Genomic DNA, 20852 nt, shown 5'->3' with positions numbered 1-20852 from the left:
GAGACGGCGGAATGATGGCTGCCACTAGCAGAGGGGTTTGTGGAGTGTGTGTGTGTGTGTTGTGTGTGCACACGCGTGTGTGTGGTGAGAAGCTATTGATTCTAACAGAATCACAGTTTCTGTAGAATGAAAAGGGTTCTGGAGACGTTGGTGGTGTTTTGCATATTATATATCTATTTAATGCCACTGAACTACACAGTCAGAAAGTGACAAAACTTTGTGTATTTTGCCACAACTGAGCAAATCCTCACCTAGTTATGATCAAACATTAGGTGTAGCATGCTTCTTCAATAATGTTCCTTTGAGCCGGGCGGTGGTGGCGCATGCCTTTAATCCCAGCACTCGGGAGGCAGAGGCAGGCGGATCTCTGTGAGTTCGAGACCAGCCTGGTCTACAAGAGCTAGTTCCAGGACAGGCTCTAAAAAAGCTACAGAGAAACCCTGTCTCGAAAAACCAAAAAAAGAAAAAAAAAGAAAAAAATAATGTTCCTTTGTTATGCTTTCCTATCGTGGGCTCTGAAAGGGAGAGAATTAGTAATCTTCACCCAACAGAAACCAGCTTGATACTTATTTGATATAAAACAAAAAACACGGTGTACAGAGAGTATGAGGAAATTAAAGTCTCAGTCCTTTATTTCTCGCGTTATGAGGTAAGAACAGAGAGAGAACTTCTTGTTTGTCCTCCCCTTTGTGAGAAAGCGAGCCTTTCCCCTCAAAGGAAAACGAAGGCGAATGCCATCAGGGTATTCTCTCGAGTGTGACAATGTCACCCTGTCCACACTGTCTGAAAGTTTATCACTAGTCTGTAGGCAATTAGACACAGTGTTTGTATTTATTATCTTAATTCTCAGGTATCTGTTCCTCACACATGCTATGCGGGCACATGGCACTTATATTACAAGACGTGACAGTAATCCCCCACATCTCTTCCAGCAAGGTGTGTGTGGAATATTCCTTTACACGGTTGCTGTGATTGATTTTAAAGAAGCTGACTGGCCAGTAGCTGAACAGGATAAGGACAAGCAGGAGAGCCAAACTGAGAATGATGGGAGGAAGAAGGGTGGAATCAGAAGTCAGAGGAGATGCCAACAAGAGGCAGGGGAGTAGGACATGTAGAAAATGAGGTAACAAGCCACGAGTTATATGACAAAGCACAGATAAGAAATACGGGTTAATTTAAAATGTAAAAGTTAGCTGGTAATAAGTCTAAGCTATTGGATGAGCATTTGTAATTCATATTAAGACTGAATGAATATTTGGGAAGAAGCTGTCAGGATGGGAAAACCCCACCTACAGGTGTGACCTTTGGCTACATTCCAGCCAGAAAGGTATACACAGGGGTTAGGGAATGGTCAGGTCTTGGGAGGAGTGCCGTTATCTTCCTCTGGTATTTCTCTCTTCTAGCTGGCTGGTATGAGGCTCTGTTGATGGGCACTGAAGAAGCCCAGTCTGGACGCTGTGTGCTGGGTATGGCAGAGCAACAAGACAGAGGGGCCTGGGCCTCTGGATCTACAAAGCTTCCGTAACAGCCCTTGCAGTCTGACTGTGCTAGTGCTCTGTGGAAAAGACATACATGCTTGTAATGGGGCACTTGGCCACCAGTGAGCAAGGGTGCTTGTGTGAGCTGGTTCATGCTTATGTTTCGGCATGAAGAAATTAAGAGCACAGAGGTTGGGAGATCACCTCAGGGTTACATGGCTTCCTTTTCTGTAATCTGTACATCAAAATGATGGGCATAAGGTGAAGCACCCTCCAGTCCTCTAGTGATTTAAAGCCATCTCCACAGCATCATGATTCCCGGCAGACTGGCAGGGGTAGAAACAGTGTGTAACTCTATGAATGACATCATTTCAAGGGCCTTGCCATGACCAACAAGAACTCTTAGCAGAATGATTTAATCCAGCATAGATCACGGGCTCCAAGGCTAGCAGGAAACTGAAGTTTCTGACAAGGAAGCAGCCACACCAGGCAATTCTCAACTCCTATCTCCTACTTAAGTCCTCTGGGCAGCTGTCTGTGATCTACTCTGCACCTGACCTCAGACACAACTGGGGTTTGGCTTTGGCTGTGAGAAAGAGGGGCTTTTAGTGAGCAAAGGAGAAAACTCAGCCTCACTTAAGGTCTAGTCCACGTGAGGGGTGAGGGTCCACACTTGTTTCTGCTTAGCTTTCTCAGCAGAATGAAGGTTTCACTGTCTCTTGAGTTTGCTCACTTGTTTTGAAACAACATTCAATAGGGAATGGTGCCTTTTCCTGCATCCGAGGCTGTGTGTAAGAAGTTGGGAAATGGTTGGGAACTGCTTTGGAGGCAACTCGCCTACCCACTTACCCTCGGGATTCAGCCTATGGAAGCTGGGACAAGCAGGGCTTCTTTCTCCCTGCTGGAACATTTAAGGTTGTTCTTGGGAGCTTGTTGTTAAGAGTTGATTCTCAATCACCTGACAACTGAAATCAAGGGTTGGGTTTTACACAACCCTCTTTCCAGGTCCCCTCACAGCTGCCCGGAGTCATTTCCATGCAAGCAGGACTGACAGCAATGGGAGGGGAGCTTACTTTCCTATGACAAATTGCCGTTCTGCTTCAATGAACTTCGGAGGGCTCAGACTCCTCAATGCCTTTACTGTTCCAAAGCTGATGTCAGTACTGGATTTCAAAATCCCCCCAGGGATTCCTGTTGTCTGAGAGAGCCTGCGCTCTCACCTTAAAAGACCCCCAGCCAACCTTTCTAGCTTACTCACTCTGCTGGCGGACCATGGCCAACACTCCTTTCCAGAAGCATCTCTCCTCATCTTTCTGTGACTCCGAGGGAACACACTCTGTATCTAGGATCTCCACAGCACTGCCTGTTTAATTATATTTTAGTTTCTCATGCTTCCAAACCATCCCGACAAGCTGTAAGCATCTCGGGGGGGAAAGGGCTTATTCCCCTAACTTTATTCCTCTCACGGGGCAGTTCCTGGTTTTTGGAAGCTGTTCAGTTAATGTATGCTTACAGAATGACTGAGGACGAAGGAAAATGAACCCTTGAAATACAGCGCAAAAATGAATCAAACACACGAAAGAAGTTACGGTTTGTAATAAGGTCGTTTGCTCTATCTTTTGTGCTGAGACAGACAGAAAACATTTGTAACACAGAAAAGCTCAATGAGAGACCCACGCGGGGTCTCAGGAGACACGGCAGTGCCACCTTCGTTCTCACAGCTGTGCGACAGACACTGAGAAAATTAAGACAAAAACCCCACTTCACTCTGACGTAAACTGCAGGCACTAGCTGGCAAGGAGCACTCCTCTGTGCCTTCTCTTGTTGGAAGTCATTCAAACTGACAGACTTCCTAGCGCACGAGGCTCCACGGAGCTGGCGGCTGAGAATGCCGCATAAACCAGGGTGACAGGCAGTGAACGGCCACGCTATGAGAGAAGGCGAAGAGGGATTCTCTTGAGAGTGGTCATTGTGGGCCAGGCAAGTGGCTCATGTTAGGGATTCAAAGAAAACCTCAGGGCTGAAGAAGGCGGACCAAAGCCCAAAGACATGCAAGGGCTCACCTGATCAGGGGATAAAAGCCACAAGAAGCCATTGTCTTCACTCAAGACATGTTCTGCATTAAGACGTGGCTTTAATACCCGGGACAGTGGCAAGCAGCAATGGAGCAGACGGGATGGGATGGAAGAGCAGTCATCACAGAGGGACAGTTCTGATCTAGTGTTTATATTTTCAACCACAAAAATGGCGCCTGCGAGCTCTCCCCTATGTCTGACTCAGATCTACATTATAGAACTGGCTTTGCGTTCCAACACCTGGAGTTTCGTGACACTGAGAACAGTAGCCACCACGTACTAGGAGCCTGTAGGCGGCCCTTTAGGGGCTTCCTCTGTCTCGTCTTCGTAGGCCTCTTGGGAGATCGGCACGACTGCTTCTGTCTTACAGCTGAGAAACTGAGGCTCACATATATGTTTCTGATTTGCCCGAGGCCAGACAGGCGATGCTGTGTGATCAAGGCCGTTCCCTCGGTCCCCAACCTTCCCCACCACACCAGAACTCACTCTAGATTTCTATCAACATCAGATGAAAAATCAAGTTTGTTGAGGAAAATAAAAGACGAGTTTCCTTTAAACTAAACAAACAACATCCCCCAAAAACATCCCACATAAAATTATCTGAGTACGAATTCAATCAGTTACATTCATGTTCACAAAGAAAAATCTAGACGAAGAAGAAAATTCTTATTTCTAAACTAGCACACTGATGACATGAAATCTGAACCATGCTTCTGGCCTGTTGTGGGGATAAACACCGGAGGTGACCAGGTGGCTGGGGAAAGATCAACACGTTCCCTGAAACTGCCCTAAACTACAACCTCGGCTGTGCCCTGCAGACTCCCGGAGCGGGGGCAGGGGAAATACCTGCTCTCAAACTCCATTCGCTTATAACTGACACTCAGGACCAAAGAGAAAAGATCGGGAGGAATCTGGCCCTAGCGAGACGGCTATGCAGCACTAATGAAAATGAGAAGCTTGGAAGATCTTAGACACACTTATAAATCTCTTGGAATAAACATAGCACATCACGGGAAAAATATTCACGAAGCAGACATTATTCATTCTTAGGGGCAGAAACATTCTCATTAAGAAATGAACAGAGCGGGACGGACGCACGACCTCTGTGACGGCAGCAGGATCCCCGTGGCCTAGTCAGCAGGAAAGTCAGCGCTGTAGGCTGCCTGGTAGGGAGTGAACACGGGCATGAGAAACAGGTACAGGATGGCAAGAAGTAAGCGGATCTCAGGAAGGGGAGAAAATGGCAGACACCGACCACACAGCACTGAGAGAGCTCCAGAGCGGTGGCACCGGCAAAGGGTGAGGGAGTGAAGGACACTGACCTCCGTCTTAAGTCTAAAACCAGGGAGAAAACTGTGTGGTCCTCGATATTCCCACTTTAGAGAGGAAACGAGAGGGGATGGAGTAGGAGCTAGGCTGTGGAGGGATAAAGTCTACAGGATACTTAAGTGTCTGCACGTGTTTCGTCAGGCTTTCGTGTGCACCAATATTACCCCAATACCATATCTACAAAAATCAGTTTGCTCCAAATACCAGAGACAGAAGGTGAGAGGAATCGCCTCGTGGGGAGAAGCGGATGGTGACAGAGCTGGGTGACCAGACACCCACTCTTGTATGAGGAATAGATAAGTATGATGATTGATTCAATTTCTGATTTAAGAAAAGGAAGTAGCTATTAAAAAGGACATATGGCTGGGTATGTATGGTCGCGTTTGACTGTAATCCCAGCATTCAGAAGGCAGAAGCAGGAGCATCAAAGGTTCAAGACCAGCTTAGACTACTGTATGAGTCTGAGATCAGCCCAGGCTTTGTGGCGAGATCCTGAATTAAAAAAAAAAAAAGTTATTGGGCATTGATTATGATGGATCAAATGGCCTGACTGGGACAAAAAGATTAGATAAAAGTGAACCCTCCCCCCAAAAAAAGAAAAAAAAAGAATTTAAGACCCCTAAGGACAAATTAATGAAGTGAACAGGGAGTGCAATGTCAAAAGCCATAGAATTAGTTTTATGCTGAAAGTGTAATGAAGTTACTGTCATCAGCACCAGCATTATAAATGCCATCATATCCTTCATCCTTGTCAAAGTCATCACCATTGTCGCCAATGCTACCCATGACTCAGCACCTACCATGAGGCTGGCACCAATCTCATTTCAAACTTCAAAATGAATCTATGTGCTGGGTGTTATTATTGTCTCCATCTGGCAGATGTGGAAACTGAGGCCCAGGGTAATTCAGTTACTTACCAAAGGCCCATAGTTAAGTAGTTAAATCCTTAACTGCTTTACTTCCCTGCCTCCATGACTAGCTGTGACCAGAAGAAAGGGGTGGGCATATAATACATCTTGACTTTTTAAAAAGTCACTATTATATCTATGTACATATATATTCTTTTACTTATAAAGTAGCTAGGGATGAAACTCAGGGCTTCATTCATATTAGAAAAAAAATGCTCTACCACTGAGCAACCTACACTGAATGTCTCCTATACATTCTACTCAAAGGAATAGTAACCATTACAGCAGCTACTATATACAAAGGATCCATATGTGTTAGGCATTGCATTAAGCATCTTGTATCTGATTATTCAATTCTAACAGCTCCATACAATATGAAGGTGAGGTACAGATATTGTAAATCTTATGATGACAATGGCATTGCACAGGGTCACCTAGCTAGTGTCTATTTGACTCTGACACACAAATCGCTTCTCTGCTATGCTACCCTCCTGGGAGCATTAGAGAGAAAAGGACATGGGGTGGACTTCAGCTTTGACAAGACCCAGTGACTGCTTCTGCCAAGTTTACTGAGAACCCCCCAGAAGGGAGCCCAATTGAGCAAATGTCCCCCAGGCACCTGAGAGGTGAGTTACGTAACTCCTTCGGTAACGTCCTTCATGCTGCGCCTTCCAGTGCTCCTCCAGGACTAACCTGTACTTTTCATCCCTTCCGCTGGGCTATGTCCTCCCATCTCCTTCCTTGCAGGTGCTCTTATCTTATGACAAGCGTCCCTCTTAGCATGTCATCATACTATCATAATGAGTAATTATTATATATTTCTAACACTCATACATACACCTACGCATGTGCAGCGGCAATAACGTCTTTGGAAATAGCTCAGTGGCCACTTTGTTCAACAAGCATTTGTTATTCCTGCCTCTGGTGTTTTATTCAGATCACTAAAGCTATGCATTCATTCACACACCTTCAAGAGCAAAGCATAAAGCTCTGTGTCTCCCACTGCCTTTCTGTATTTAAAGCCTAAGTCCGGCAAAGAGAAACTCCAGACACATTTAGTAATCAAAGAAGGAAAATGAGAGCAGGAAGAAAAGAGAGAGGTTATTAAGTCAGGTGAAGACACATTCCAAAGAGCTATGCAAGGCAAAATGCCTTGGGGTATCATCTGTATTTATAATTAAATCTGTGAAAGTTTTTTTTAAAAACATAAGCTACTCCTCCTCCATCAGTGTTTAAACTGGCAGTCTCCAAACTACTAGGAGGGTCTAGGCAGTGACTGTCAAAGACAATAAAACTATTCACGACCATCAAGTCAGTGATCCCATTTCAGAAAACATATCTAAGGAAATAAATCAACAGAAGAAACTGCTGTGTTTGGGGACACGCTTGTAGAAACATGATGCACTATGTAATGTTGAATAACAAGAAATAGACTAACACTCAGCTGCAGGATAAAAGCTAAGGAAAATCAATTTGAAGTACTTTTACACACCCATTAAAATTGAACATGATGATGATAAAGGAAAATGGAAAATGATATAAGGTTAAAGAAAAAGATCTGAAATGCAAAATTCATCCCAGCCATGACTATGGATCTATAGAAGCTATTTCTCGAATCTAACAAAGACTGACAGCATTCTGCCCGCATGAAAAATGTATTATGATGATAGGGCTATGTATGTCCTTTAAATCAAATTTTAAGATGTAGTTGCCCCGAAAAACAGAGTCAGACATATATTGAATACTCGTTTACATTTTATTAGATGAACCACCTCAGGCAAGAGGCTCAGCTTCTCTCAATTTACCTGATTCATTGTCAAGTTAAAAAAAAAAAAAAAAAACGGTTTTTAATTGCTTTGCATATTTCATTAAATTAATATATGTGTCAACATGTACCCAGCATTTAATATGCACCTGGCTGTGATGCTTAATGTTCCTCATTAACATGACTGGATTTAGACTAACCAAGGAGACACACTTGGGGTTGGGTCTATTAGGATGATTTCATAAAGGTTTAACCGAGGAAGGAAAGCCTGCCCCGAATATGTGCAGTCCCATCTCATAAGCTGGGATCCTCGAGTGAAAGAGGAGGGAGCCAGCATCGGTATTCATCTCTCCCTCCTTCCTGCCTTCACATAATAATAAGTGTCCAGTGGTCCTCCAGCTGCTTTCCACCACACTTCCCCTTTCTATGACAAAGAGCACCCTTAAACTATGAGCCCAAACAAACTCTTCCTTAAGTTGCCTTTGCCAGGTCAGTCTTACCAATGAGAAAAGTGACCAATACACCAGCAGTCAAAAGCACTTCAGGAAGGTTCATGTGGAGCCCTCCAAACCCTTTAAGATAATGCACAGGGATTCTGCAGTCTGGAGTAACTACAGCAAGATAATGACCGTCAAAGGCTTCCAAATGGCCATGGGATACAAAGTGTCAGCAACAGCAATGGTAACAGTGGCTCCCCATGCTCCCCATCTGATAGCCCGGACTGTGAGCAAAGGCTTTCCTTGCACTGTCTCATGCAGTTGTCACAAGAGCCCTGTTATCAAGACCTTGTGACTGTGTCCTCAAGAAACTCAGACTCAGGGAGGTAAGGAGGTAAGCACACATGAATAAGAGCGTGCCGATGTCCGAAGCTGGGTATCTGAATTCACAGTCGGGTATCTGACTATCATGTGACAGTGTGTCCAGTTCTGTTAGGGAGCGATCAAAGCCCTTCAGATATTCAATCTTCCACGCCATTAGGCCTGGAAAGCTCTGATTGGTCACCATGATTTAGGTCCCTGACCTCTGCTCCCGCCATCCCTCACCTGACTTTTTCCACACTGCCCTGCAGCTTTCAAGATTCTGCCTTCCCACAGCTCCTCACATGTAACTGACGGTTCCCATGACCTGCTGCTGAGTCTGCAGTTAGAGCTTTAAAATTAGTAAGTACCATCTTTTATACGTCTTTACCATTCTGTTTCTTCTGGAATGCAGACAATCCATAGAGGCCATGTTTCTTACAATTCTGTAAAGCCTTTTATTGCTATTCTAGGCACAATTCCCATACATGATTACTCGTAGAATAAACGAAATATCCCAACAGAGAAAACACTCCTAAGAATGCGACCGACACAGACGATAAGAGGAGCATGTGGCGCTCTGCAGTGGGAACCTAGAGGCTCAAGCTAAATGAAAACAGCGTGTGGGTGTGTCTCTCCCATGAGGGCTTCCCTAAGGGACTGCTAGAGTCAGGCGCACACAGTGCCATAGGTTCACATGTTAGGTCCATCAGGAGGTTCCGTGGAAACAAGATGCTCAAGGGTTTGCCTCCCAGTGGCAGACATAGGACCCTGGGTAGTCTTTATCACACCCCAAACCAAGCCAGGAACTGAGACATAGAGTGAAAGAATGGATAGATAGATGGGGCTGAGGCTTCCTTTTTCTGGGTTCCATTTGTCTGCATGCTTTAGATTTACTTTACATGTGCGTTTCACCTACATGTGTGTTATGTGCACCACAAGCATGCCTGGTGATCAGAAGCACACCAGCAGAAGTCAGAAGAGGGCACTGATCCCCTGGGATAGAAGTTATGGATGGTTGTGAAAAACCATGCCGGTGCTGGAACCGAACCCAGGTCCTATGCAAGAGCAGCAAGTGCTCTTCAACACTGAGCCATCGCTCCAGCCCGAGACCTCCACTTGGAACATGCTCTACCACATCAGTATCTGATTGTGGGGCTTCCTAATTGCATGGCACTCCTTGAATTTCTGTGTAAAAAAAAAAAAAAAAAAAAACAAATTAACAAGTTAAAACAACAGGGTTAAACACTGGTCCCTCTGAGCTGAATCTTGAGTCTTTCTCGATTCTTGTCAAGGACTGAGATGTTACCAAGAGCTTTAGCCCTGTGAAGATCCTCCCTTTTAAAAATAGAAATTTTACTTTTGAAAAAGGAAAAGGCCATTTGTAACTTAAGCATTCTTTCAAAGTGTGAAGAGAGAGATAAATTTGATGAACCAACACTCCCCGCGTGGCTCTGAGTGAGGCCCTACCATTAGAAAGCCCAGTGGATGAAGATGCCTTCAAAAGGAGAGATAAGACACGGAAGACTGTTGACTTCAAAGCTGACTTTAATTAGCCAGGCCACCGGGGTAACAGAGATATGCCAACATTCATCTAATTAGCAGGCTCTTGGGACAAGAGCGCTGCCTAAAGATAGACACAGATTTCCCTCATTAATGTGTGACAGCAAATTCTAGTAAAACAAGCAGTATCATTCACCATAAACTCTCTGGAATTTGTGCTTTCTCAAATTTCATATGCAATATGGGCTAATCTAAACTTGAAGGTCTGGAGTTAAGATGCAGAACCTTCCCCCTTTAAATCCACCAACTCAACACTGAGCACCATCTTACAGTTCTCAGAAGACTAAACAATGATTAGTATGGACTATAATACTCTATCTATGCTATGTTCACAGAGGAAAACTGGAACTAGAAACCTAATTTTTAAGATTCTATGGGATTTGTGTCCAACAAAACAGTATAAACTGTGATTCACAAGCACACGAGTGCCCGGAATTTTTCTAGAAAGTTTTGAAGGTGTATGCTGTAGATGGGAATCCAGAAATAGAGACAGAGTAAGAGACACTACTTTTTACTAAGAAATCACTGTGTTGTTTACATGTAACTTAGTCCTCAAAATAACCCAGACCTGTGATAATCATTCCTGTTATAGATGAAGGGGGCAAGGGTCGTAGAGTTTGCTGAGTTAGAAGGAAGGTTAGTGTTTTTCTCAGGCTCAAGTCTGAGACTTCATGGACAACAGGACTCTTTGTTTCCTGGGGTAGAGTGTGCTGTTGGCACCTAAGGGGTAGAGTGTGCTGTGGGCACCTAAGGGGTAAAGAATGTGCTGTGGGCACCTAATGGGTAGAGAATGTGCTGTGGGTACCTAAGGGGTAGAGTGTGCTATGGGCACCTAAGGGGTAGAGTGTGCTGTGGGCACCCGAAGTTTACAAGAATATTCCTTTCAGGACAGGAGCTTGAGGTCATGCTTTCCTTGATCAGCGTTTCTTTGTGAACAGGAATTAGATCAAAGGACTTGATCCAGATGTCTAAAGTCAGTGAAGTTTCCTGCAATGCTTTTCCCATGGAGCACTCCCTGACTACCCAGAAATCTGACCACGTTGATGATTATTGCAGACTGCAGTTCCCAAAGGTGGCTGGGCATTCTCTTCCGTTCTCTGTATCCTTTGCCATGCATGCCACTCCGCCATTAAGAGGTGGGTTATATTTTTCCACTTCTTTATATCCAGGTAAGCTCTGTGACAATTATAGGAAGTATCACTGCCCGTACGAAGCCAATTATCAGGTGATACTGTGTGACGATCACTAGCTTACCAGCTATAAGAATCCCACAGCACGTAGAAAAGTCCCACGGACACTTTTGTCCTCCAGATGAGTTTACAGCCTCTACAAACTGCCAGCCTGTGTGCAAGTCATATTGAGCACCTAGTTAAGCACAGCTCATATACTAAGCAGGTACCCTGAGATCTCAGCAGGATCTTGTGTCAAACAATCTATAGAAACATCTGAAAACGAGGGAGGCATGAAACAGTGCAGATGCCTGCCCATTGGAAGGATGATGATGGTGCAGACTTCTAGGCTGAAGCAACTGGACCTTTCTAAAGCAGCCAGCATTTCATCTTGGGTGTAGGATGCTCACACGAAAGTACCATATGTACTTCAAGTGGTGGCTAGGCTGTAGGCATCCAACTCTCTTATTGAGAGAGTTCACTCCTCCAAGATTCAAGGGACTACAAAAATGTAAATATATAAACATTTTATTTCCCATTTGGGCTACTTATCAATGAATGGGGGCGGGACTTGCAAAATGTTTGCCTTTATTTTTAATCCAGAAAGAAGAGTAGGGCTTAAAAATGATTAAATACATAGGGCGTTAGGTTATCACAGAATGGCAAACAATTCCTCTTTTTATCTCTTTCTTTAAAAACATATTTTAAAAAACTTTTATTGTTTTATATTACATGTTTAGTGTTTTGCCTACTTGTGTATCTATGTACTGTGTGTGTGTGTGTGCAGTGCCTGTGTAAGCCAAAAGTGGGTGTCAGATACCCTGGAACTGGAGTTGAAGATGGTTGTGAATCACCATGAGGTTGCTGGGGATTGAACCCAGGTCCTCTGTAAGAGTAGCCAGGGCTCTTAACTCCTGAGCCATCTCTCCAGTCCCACAAGTCTTCTTTTCTAAAGCAATAGCTCAAATATAAGTTTGTTCAGGGTGAGCTTTAGAACAGCCATAGCTGGACTCATTTTTATATCCCATGCCAAGTTCTTTCCAAGATGGCGAAAGGAAATTCTAGTCCCTAATGATCCCAAGTAAAAAGCCCAGGTAACCTAGAGTTAGCAATATACATTGTTGATTCATAAAATTTCCCACTGCTGGACAGCTTATCCTCTCTCATCACTGAGTAATATTCTATTGTATGGATATACCGTGGCTTCTCCGGTCATCTACCAAGAACACCTTGGTTTCTTCCAGTTTTCGGTACTTGTGAATGGAACCGCTAACAGGAGTCACGTGATTTCTGTATGGTCACAGGTTTTTCAATCAATTCGGAGAGGAGCCTAAAAGCACGATTGTTGGACATATGGCGAGACCATATTTAGCCTTGTAAGAATATTTTTGCTTGGGAATGTTACATTTCTGTGCATGCGAGGTCTAAAAACGTAAACGGTTCTCGGGGGACTTGTATTTATTTTTGTTCACTTCTATCTTTTGCCAAGTGTGTTTTAAAGTAATTCAAAAGCAAGTAGTGTATTTATGAGCAATGAAAAGTTTTGGAAGCACAGCTAAACACCAGGAGTGAACGCGTGGCACGTGCTACATGTTGGCTCACGCCCTTTCCCTGGCTGGCCAACGGGGATTGTGGGTAATGAGCTTGAGCGTCGTGGGGACTAAGGCATCACCGCTGAGCACCAGCAAGAGCCCACCTTCCGTTTCCTGTCTACAGCCGTCCCTTTCATGTTAGCATGCCACCGACTCCAGAGAAGTAAGGAGCCCCTGGATAGCATCGGGGAGACCCGGAACCACGTCAGTCCTGCAGTGTAGAGTTCTAATAGTGAGCCTTCTGCTTCGTTTCTGGGACTAATCCTTTCTTCATATGCCAGTTCCCTCCTGCAGAATACCACCTCATGTCTGGTCTAAGTTCCCTTAACCATAAAAAAATCCGTCAAGGAAGTATTGATCTTGGATTAACCAAGCCCCTAAATTACTGGGTTAGGAGAAGTTTGTCCACAGATGAGAATCTGTTAGATAACTACCCACTCAGACACAAAGCAGAAAACCAAGACAGCTTATTGAGTCTGGAAAGATATTGTCATTATCAACTGTTTTATTTTCAAAAAAGGGGGAAATCTGGCATCAACTATCATACAGAACACTGAGTAAATAAATTAGCTTTATTATGCACATGAGGCAGGCGGTTAGAGCAGTATTTTCATGTCTACTATGATACTGACAGGCTGGGCAATACACCCTCCTGCTTTTAAAGGAGACAGATGAATATTTTATGCCTTGTTTATCCAAAATGACACGGACAGAATTCTGCCTTGAAGATGGTGTCTGTCTAGTTCTACTTAGACACTGGGGTCACAGTTGAAAAAGACACCAGAAATCTAAATCTAAGCATTGCTGTGTCTACTCTATCATATCATGGGCTAATCCAGAGACTGTCCACTACTGGGCAGGAGGAGCCCGAGAACAGATTCATCTAAGACCATTCGAAGAAAGCATCTTGAAAAGCAATCACTCCGCTAACAATGCATGGGAACAGGAAGTCATCAACACCCTTCATCTCTAACTTCGACCAGTAGGATCCGCCCTGTTTACTCTGTAGACACAAACGCTGCAGCGAACTACACAAGGTGACTACCAGTAAACCAGGAACTAATGTGCCACCAAGGGAAAGAGATAAAAGTTAAAAACATAAAACTAGTTGATATGTCAACTAGTTACAATAATTCCCTAACATACTCCATCAGCATAACTCACTGGTCATCCCTGCCAAGTGTACGCCATCAGCCACCTCAGTCACTGGTCATCCCTGCCAAGTTTCCACGATGGCCTCACACTTTCCCTTCTGCTCAACATCCTTCCAGTCTCCTTTGCTAATGACAAGCTGGCCTCGTTCCGGCCCTGCTACAAAGCTGGCCCACTATGATTCTTCTAGGATCCCAAGTGAGGACCCACCATTCCTTGCTCCCAAGCCTTCCCAAGATCTCTCCAAGAGGCTCCTGCACCCGGTTGCTGTGCACATCTGTCACCCTGTAAGTTGCCTCAGAGTTACCACCTGACCTTGTCAAGCCTTCTGTTCCCTGAGGGCTTAACTGATAATCAGAACTGAGTTCGCTGAGACAGGATTTACTCAAGAGACAGACGTCCTGGGACCCAAACACTTAACTCACTCTCACTTGTCGATGGGAGACAGAAAACATGACCTGAGATAGGACTTTAGTCAGGTTCTTCTATGCCTTCCGTTTCGTGCGGTCTTGCTGTCGTTTCAGCAACCATATGTGAGAAATTAGGGCTTGGCTCAGTGGTACAGCACCTGCCTTACATGTGTGGGGCTCTGGGCCCAATACCCAGCATCCCCTACTCCCCAGCAACATTTGAGTCATTGATTTCTATGTACGATGTGTGTAATGATGTGTATAACTGACCCTTTGCTTCCTGGAAGCAAATAATAAATAATAAACCATGATAATAACTCTTTCTTCAAGGGTGGTGGGTAAAATGCTTACTTAGAACCTATTTTTGTTTCTACCATAAAATACCAATAACAGCCATGGATCCAGGTGACTGTTTAACCAGGCATGGCAGTGATGGTGTGTGCTGGTCTTTATGGTACAGAACACCCCTGAGTGCTGTCTGAATCCCATAACATGCATTTCCCAAATGAGGAGCCACGCTTCTGTTAATCACCGGCCACTCAGAAGGCTGAGTCAGCAAATTCCTCCTCCTTAGAGACTAAACTCTCCTTCTGTGCTACTGGAGAACAAATGACTACAGTGCCAGGAGAACCCCTAAGAGCTTGAATGTGTTTGGCTCAAGTGCCACGAAAGTGCCAGCTGGGGACCGGAAACCTCCCCAAATCGATGAAGAGGTACTGTTCTTCCAGCTAATCCTTCTATGCAAACCGAGTGGGAGGGATGCATGCCAGCACCTTCTACTCACACGTTCTGCCCTCCTCTGGCTGACAATTACCTGGAAGAACTTCAGGCTGATATCAACCCATATGACAAGGGAGGAAGAGGATTCCTCATCCTTAGAATACTTAGACTCTATATGCACTTGGGCTACATCTAAAGCCAAAGCAGTAACTACACTGCAGGAAAGTATGTATCTTGATGTTATAGTTTAAGTGTGAGATCTCCTCCACTGGTTCATGTGTCTGAACACACTTACACCCTTAACTGCTGGTGCTGTTCTGGAAGGCTGTGGACCACTTAGAAGAGAAGAGTACTGCTAAAGTCACTGAGGGCGGGCCCACTTCCTGTCTGATCTCTGCTTCTGGTTGCACCAAGAATGCAGGAGTCTCAGTGGGACCCTCCTTTCACCATGGAATTGCCCAGGGTCTTCCCTCCATGATGGACATTATCCCCACACACTGTGAGCCAGGATGAACTGTCCCTCCCTTGTTGTTGCCTCTTCTTGGGTATTTGGTCACATCAAGACAAGTCACTAATTTCCTCGTGTAAATAAGATACCAAGCATGTCTTCCTTTACTTTGCTGCGGGAATTTGTCAGTCTCTATTGGTCCCTACACCAGAAAACAAGCCCCTCCAAGTTCAGACCTCCATGCCAACAAGTCAGCTAAGCCCCAACCTGGGGAAAATCCAAGCTGCAACTGGAGCAGCGACGATCCATACAGCTGCCCACTTTTCTGCCACTGTCAGTCCACTTTACCTCAGGCTAAAAGGTACTAGCCATGTTTCAATGGCTTGGGAAAATGAGACAATTCAAAGTCACAGTGCTTTTGCATTATTTTGGTTTCTAAGAAGAATGATCTAAACTTGCATTTGAGGACAAGCGGTCAAAGATAGTCATCTCTAGATCAGCAGGCCAAACTTGAAACAGAAGTCAGTTTGCTATTCTATTAGCTGCTCCATAGGTCACAAAGGTAAACACAGGGCTACAAGTTACACAAATGCAGCCCACAGGACTTCCGCATTGCTGACGATGAGAACATCTCTATGGGGGTGTTTATCTGATTAGAACAAACATTGTGTTAGCACCTGAAAGTTGACAACCTTCATTCGCATGCCCTTTATTGGTTCCAGAGTGATTTGGTGGCTGTAGTCTTGAGCACTAAGCTTTCCTATTGATCTAAGTCACCCAGTGGAATCCCAGATAGTCTCTGGTTCCTGTTTCCAGCTGTTCCTCGTGTCAGTACTTTGTGGAACAGGAGCCCTCTTGCCAGGGGCACTTTCTTACTTTACCAGCTAGATGTCACCGCTCCTAAGCCCCTCATGTGTTTCTAGTACACTGTGTCTGTCAACAATATTTCCTAATTTCAAGTCTTTTCTGCAATCAAATGACCTGATATTTTTGGGAAATTTAATGTATCAGGGGTATGTTTGGAAACTCACAGACTTAAGAGGGGTGTGTGTGGTCCTGCATAAAACTCAGTTGCACTTCAGCTTCCCTGATGAAGCACATTAGAGCATTTCATTTTAAAAGCTCTGTTCCTTGACCATGCCCAGGAACTGTGAATTAGATGTGTTTTTTTTTTTTAATTTGTTTTGTTTTGTCTTTATGTGCACGAGTACATTCTGTATGTGCACATGAGTGCAGTTTCCTAAGGAGCCAGAAGAGGGCATGTGGTTCTTTGGAGCTGTAGTTACAGCTGGTTGTGAACTTCTTGACACTGTTGCTGGAGCCAACCTTAGGGTCCTCTCCAAACATACTAAACTCTCATAACCAAACCACTGAGCCATCTCTCCAGCACCATGGAGACGTGTTTCAAATCATCCTTCAATGCTAAGGACAAGACAGACATCAAAAGCTCATGCTGTGTATCACTGGAGAGAAAAGGATCTTCTTATTTCAACAAAGATATCTTGAAAGAGTGAATGCAAATAAATGAAACACATGTAAATCGAGGAAGCACATACCCTAAACAAGCTAAATAAACACTTTGGCATGAAATGATTTAACAGCTCTTGGGGGAGGGTGTCCTCAGAATGCTAAGTGTTAATTAAAGCAAACCAGACAATGTTTTATTAAACAGTAAGGAGGGCTTCCAAACCATACACGGAATGTTCCTTGTTAAAACAGAAGCAGAGGCGAAGGGCTGGGTACTGCCAAGTATGGAGTAATACACATTTAAATTATTTACATGCAATATGATTAACTTCCATAGCATAAGACTTAATCTCATGTCTCCTTCTGGCTGACTTCTAGTCCTCCCCATGAACTGTATCTACCCAAGATAACCAGAAAATGCCATGGTAAAACTCGAAATTTGTTATTTTACCTCCTTTGAATAAATGAATTTTTAAATCAAAGTTTAAATAACAAAAATCTCCCTTGAACACATAATTAATTCTTTCTCATGTGCTCTGAAGTAACACAACTCCATTAACAAAAGTAAAAGAACAGTAGCCAATAACAGCATGTTCTTTGCCGGGAACTACGCCAATCTTATGTAATTTGCGCAACTTCTCACTAAAGTGAGTTTCCCGAATGTGCCCATTCTGCAACCAGTTAGCTGAACTCTGTGTGCCGCTGGCCCGGAACACATCTATCATAGCTTTCTGAAATATCTATGAGGTTTTCCATCTACATGGAGATTTGTGGGAAAACACAGAACTTCGCTGTTTTGGGTTCATTTCTAAAAATTTGAAATGGCATCACAGTATACAGAGCAATACTGAAACTGGCATGATTTCCCCCAGAATGGCTCCAATTCATTCTTTCTAATTGCTGCTTAGTGTGACGTAACTACTGTTCTACTTACAGGAAGAAAATTCCTTGTTCAATTTTTTTTTTTAACCGATATAAACAGTACTATGGGTGAACGTCTTGTGTAAGCTTCCCTGTGCACCTGGAGAGCTGCCCACTGCTGCACACAGGTTGTGGCAGCGCTGGTCCATGGATAGACATGTGGCAGCGCTGGTTTATGGATAGACATGTTTAAACTTTCACAGACACCAACCACCACACTGTCCTCTGAGAGAGATGCTTATTATTGGTATGTGAACACGTATTTCCCTACAACCACGCCAAAGTCTGATATTATCAAACTTCAAGGTTTTGCAAATCTTATGGGTGAAAAAAAAATGGGATCACATTTTAATTTGTATTTTCCTAATTAAAGTATGTCATATTAGGTGATACCACTCCAACTGGTAATTAAGAGTCACTGAGTCAAATCAGGGGCCATATAAAATGTATACATACATTAAACATATTATTTTAAAATACCAAGATATACATTTCTTTGCCCATCCTTTGTCACCAGAACATGGCTTCTCCTTTCTGTGAGGGACAGCGAGAGAGGACATCTTTCACTGACTGTGTCCTCAAAGCACAGCTATGATTCCTGCTTGGTTTCTTAAGTGAAGTGAGAAAGGAAAGACCTTGTAAGAGTCTGAATGCAGAAGCCAATTAAACAGTGAGCTTTTAATAACCTGCCTTTATCAGAACTTTTCAAAGCGTTCCATTTAAATTTCACCGTTAACAGTTCTCTCCATGCTGGTATTGCGCTGGGTTGCGTATTATTTAACTAAATTACATAATTACAATGACATTCAACCAGCACGAACCGGTTTGAGAACCAGCACACCTCTGGCTCTTGGAAATACAAAATCAAATGAAATAAAAAGCACAAGTATTTTTAGAGAGCAGCCCTCCAGAAAGCCAGGCAAGCATGGCTGGGGGAACAGTACCCTTCTGAAACACACGGAAAACTGGTGTCTCTGAGAGAGTGCGCAGCCCAGCAATGAAGAACAACTTCTGCATGACAATGACCTCATACGGTTTACTGTAAGCCATTTGATCTATTCATTTATCTATTCTTCTAATAGATCAATCCCATTTCTTGTTTATTTAGAGGTATATTTTATGTATCTGAGATATGAGTCCTTTCACTGTTTATGATCACAAATGTTTTCCTCAGGGCTCTTATTTATCCTTTACCTATGTCTTGTCCTTATCTACTACTTATGTCTTCTCCTTATCGACTACCTATGTCTTCTCCTTATCTACTACCTATGTCTTGCAACTATTCTGTTTTACGAAAGTATTTCACTTTGATGTCAGGAAAGAAAATTCCCTCTTTACAGATTTTGTTATCCTTGCCTTCATTAAGCAAGGGTCCCTTCGCACAGAACTTTAATAGTTAAAAGTGGAATATGTAGCTGTAAAGCAATGACAGAAATCAGAATATACTTCTGTCTGTGAATTTAGAGGCTATCGATGCATGGACACGATTCATCAGTCATAGAAACTGACCAAAAGGCTCAAGACTGTAGAACTTAAGCATTTCCTGAGCAAATACTGGGTGCATATACTGCTGAAACCAGACACTGACTTAGAAACTAACATAACAGAAAACCACTTTTCCCTCTGGAAAGCAGCCTGCTCATTTCAGAATCAAAGACATCTATCTCCTCCCCATTCCCATGCAAAGGTCTGCACACTGAAAAACTGTCATTGGAGTATGGACCCTGAGCATCTGGCCAAATAAAGGAGTGGGGGTTGGTATACATGTCACACCAATCAATCAGAATGACCAGAAGTCTCTCTCTTCAAGTGTCTTAGTACCAATTCTGGCTACAGAGTTAACTAGGAATCTATCAGAATTGTCAACGAATTGCAAGGACAACAGGAGCGAGCAGGGCGGTGCAGGGGGAGGGGGATTGTGTTGGCCTCAGCAGGATGAGCAGTGAGGGCAGCTCAGTCTCCAGCTTCCTCAGGATCCCAAGAGACAAGCACCATCAAGCAGAGGTACAGAAGGGGAAGCCAAGGCCAGTCCCAGGCAAGCATCCTTCCACTGAACAGTTCTTTATTTTCACTAAGATTTAAGATGTAAATTATTCACGTGCTGACATTTTACTATTTAGGGCTGTTGTTCGCATGTATAGAGAGAATGATGTAAACAAACAAAAACATTAACAACGAAACAGAAACCAAATCTTCTGATATCCACTAGAATCCAATGGAAAACAGCAGCCACAGTCGTTAATATTGTGCCAATCTCTGTGCCGCAGTAGAAGTCACAAAAGTAAGGACAAAACATGCATTAGGAAAATGTCAGTGAGGCGGAAATACTTAATGCTACACAACATTCTAAAAAATGCATCCACTCAATAATATAAGCAAATAATCTAAATATAAAATATATGCAAAATATAAAAAAAAAACCCACTTGGTACTCATGCAACTGAATAAATGTACTTTCTTACTTATTTTAACCCCTTAAAAGTCAACTAAGATGATAAGTGCCTAAATATTTTATAGAGGTGGGCTGCTGGAGAAGAATGTGTACAGTGATTTGTAACAGAGCAAGAAGCTCTCTAACTTCCTTTTATTACAATTCTCACAGGAACTGAGATATGTGATGCCTTTAAAATCATGAATGTGAAGAACGGTATCTTTGGATGGAGACCGACTTTAAAAGTATGTGGTTTTCCTTTGAAAGGCAACCTCCTCATTACACATTTCGAATAACGAAACGCTACTATTCATCCTGACCTGAGTCTGTGCTGGGGGCGGGAGCCACCTCCAGTACACCTCAATCCGACATTGGGCTTCTTTGCGCTTCTTTTTTTTTTAAATTCCCTTCAACTTGACTTTTAGAAACATTAATAATTCTGCTATGGTTTCCCTAGAGCATTTCTTATCAGGATTAAAAAAGGACCTATTTTGAGACAAACAGGATACAGGGTAATGGTGCCGCTTCCAGGCAAGCTAAGAATAGCTACAGCGTTTTCAAGAAATCTTGTCCCAGGATGTGAGCCTCAGCTCAATGTGCGACGCAGGTTTCTTCCAATAGTCACCA

The 20852-nt window shown here is 43.5% G+C and overlaps 1 protein-coding gene across 2 annotated transcripts in view; it reads right to left on the bottom strand.

Annotated features, from left to right (window-relative positions):
* The window catches only part of C12H1orf21 (chromosome 12 C1orf21 homolog), a 200688-nt gene that overhangs the window by 71290 nt on the left and 108546 nt on the right, over positions 1–20852 (bottom strand). The gene's annotated exons all lie outside the window — the stretch shown is intronic.

The sequence above is a fragment of the Arvicola amphibius genome, chromosome 12, assembly GCF_903992535.2.
Source record: "Arvicola amphibius chromosome 12, mArvAmp1.2, whole genome shotgun sequence".
Lineage (NCBI taxonomy): Eukaryota > Metazoa > Chordata > Mammalia > Rodentia > Cricetidae > Arvicola > Arvicola amphibius.
Note: the sequence above shows the minus strand (reverse complement) of the source record. Positions and strands in the feature narration are given on the sequence as shown.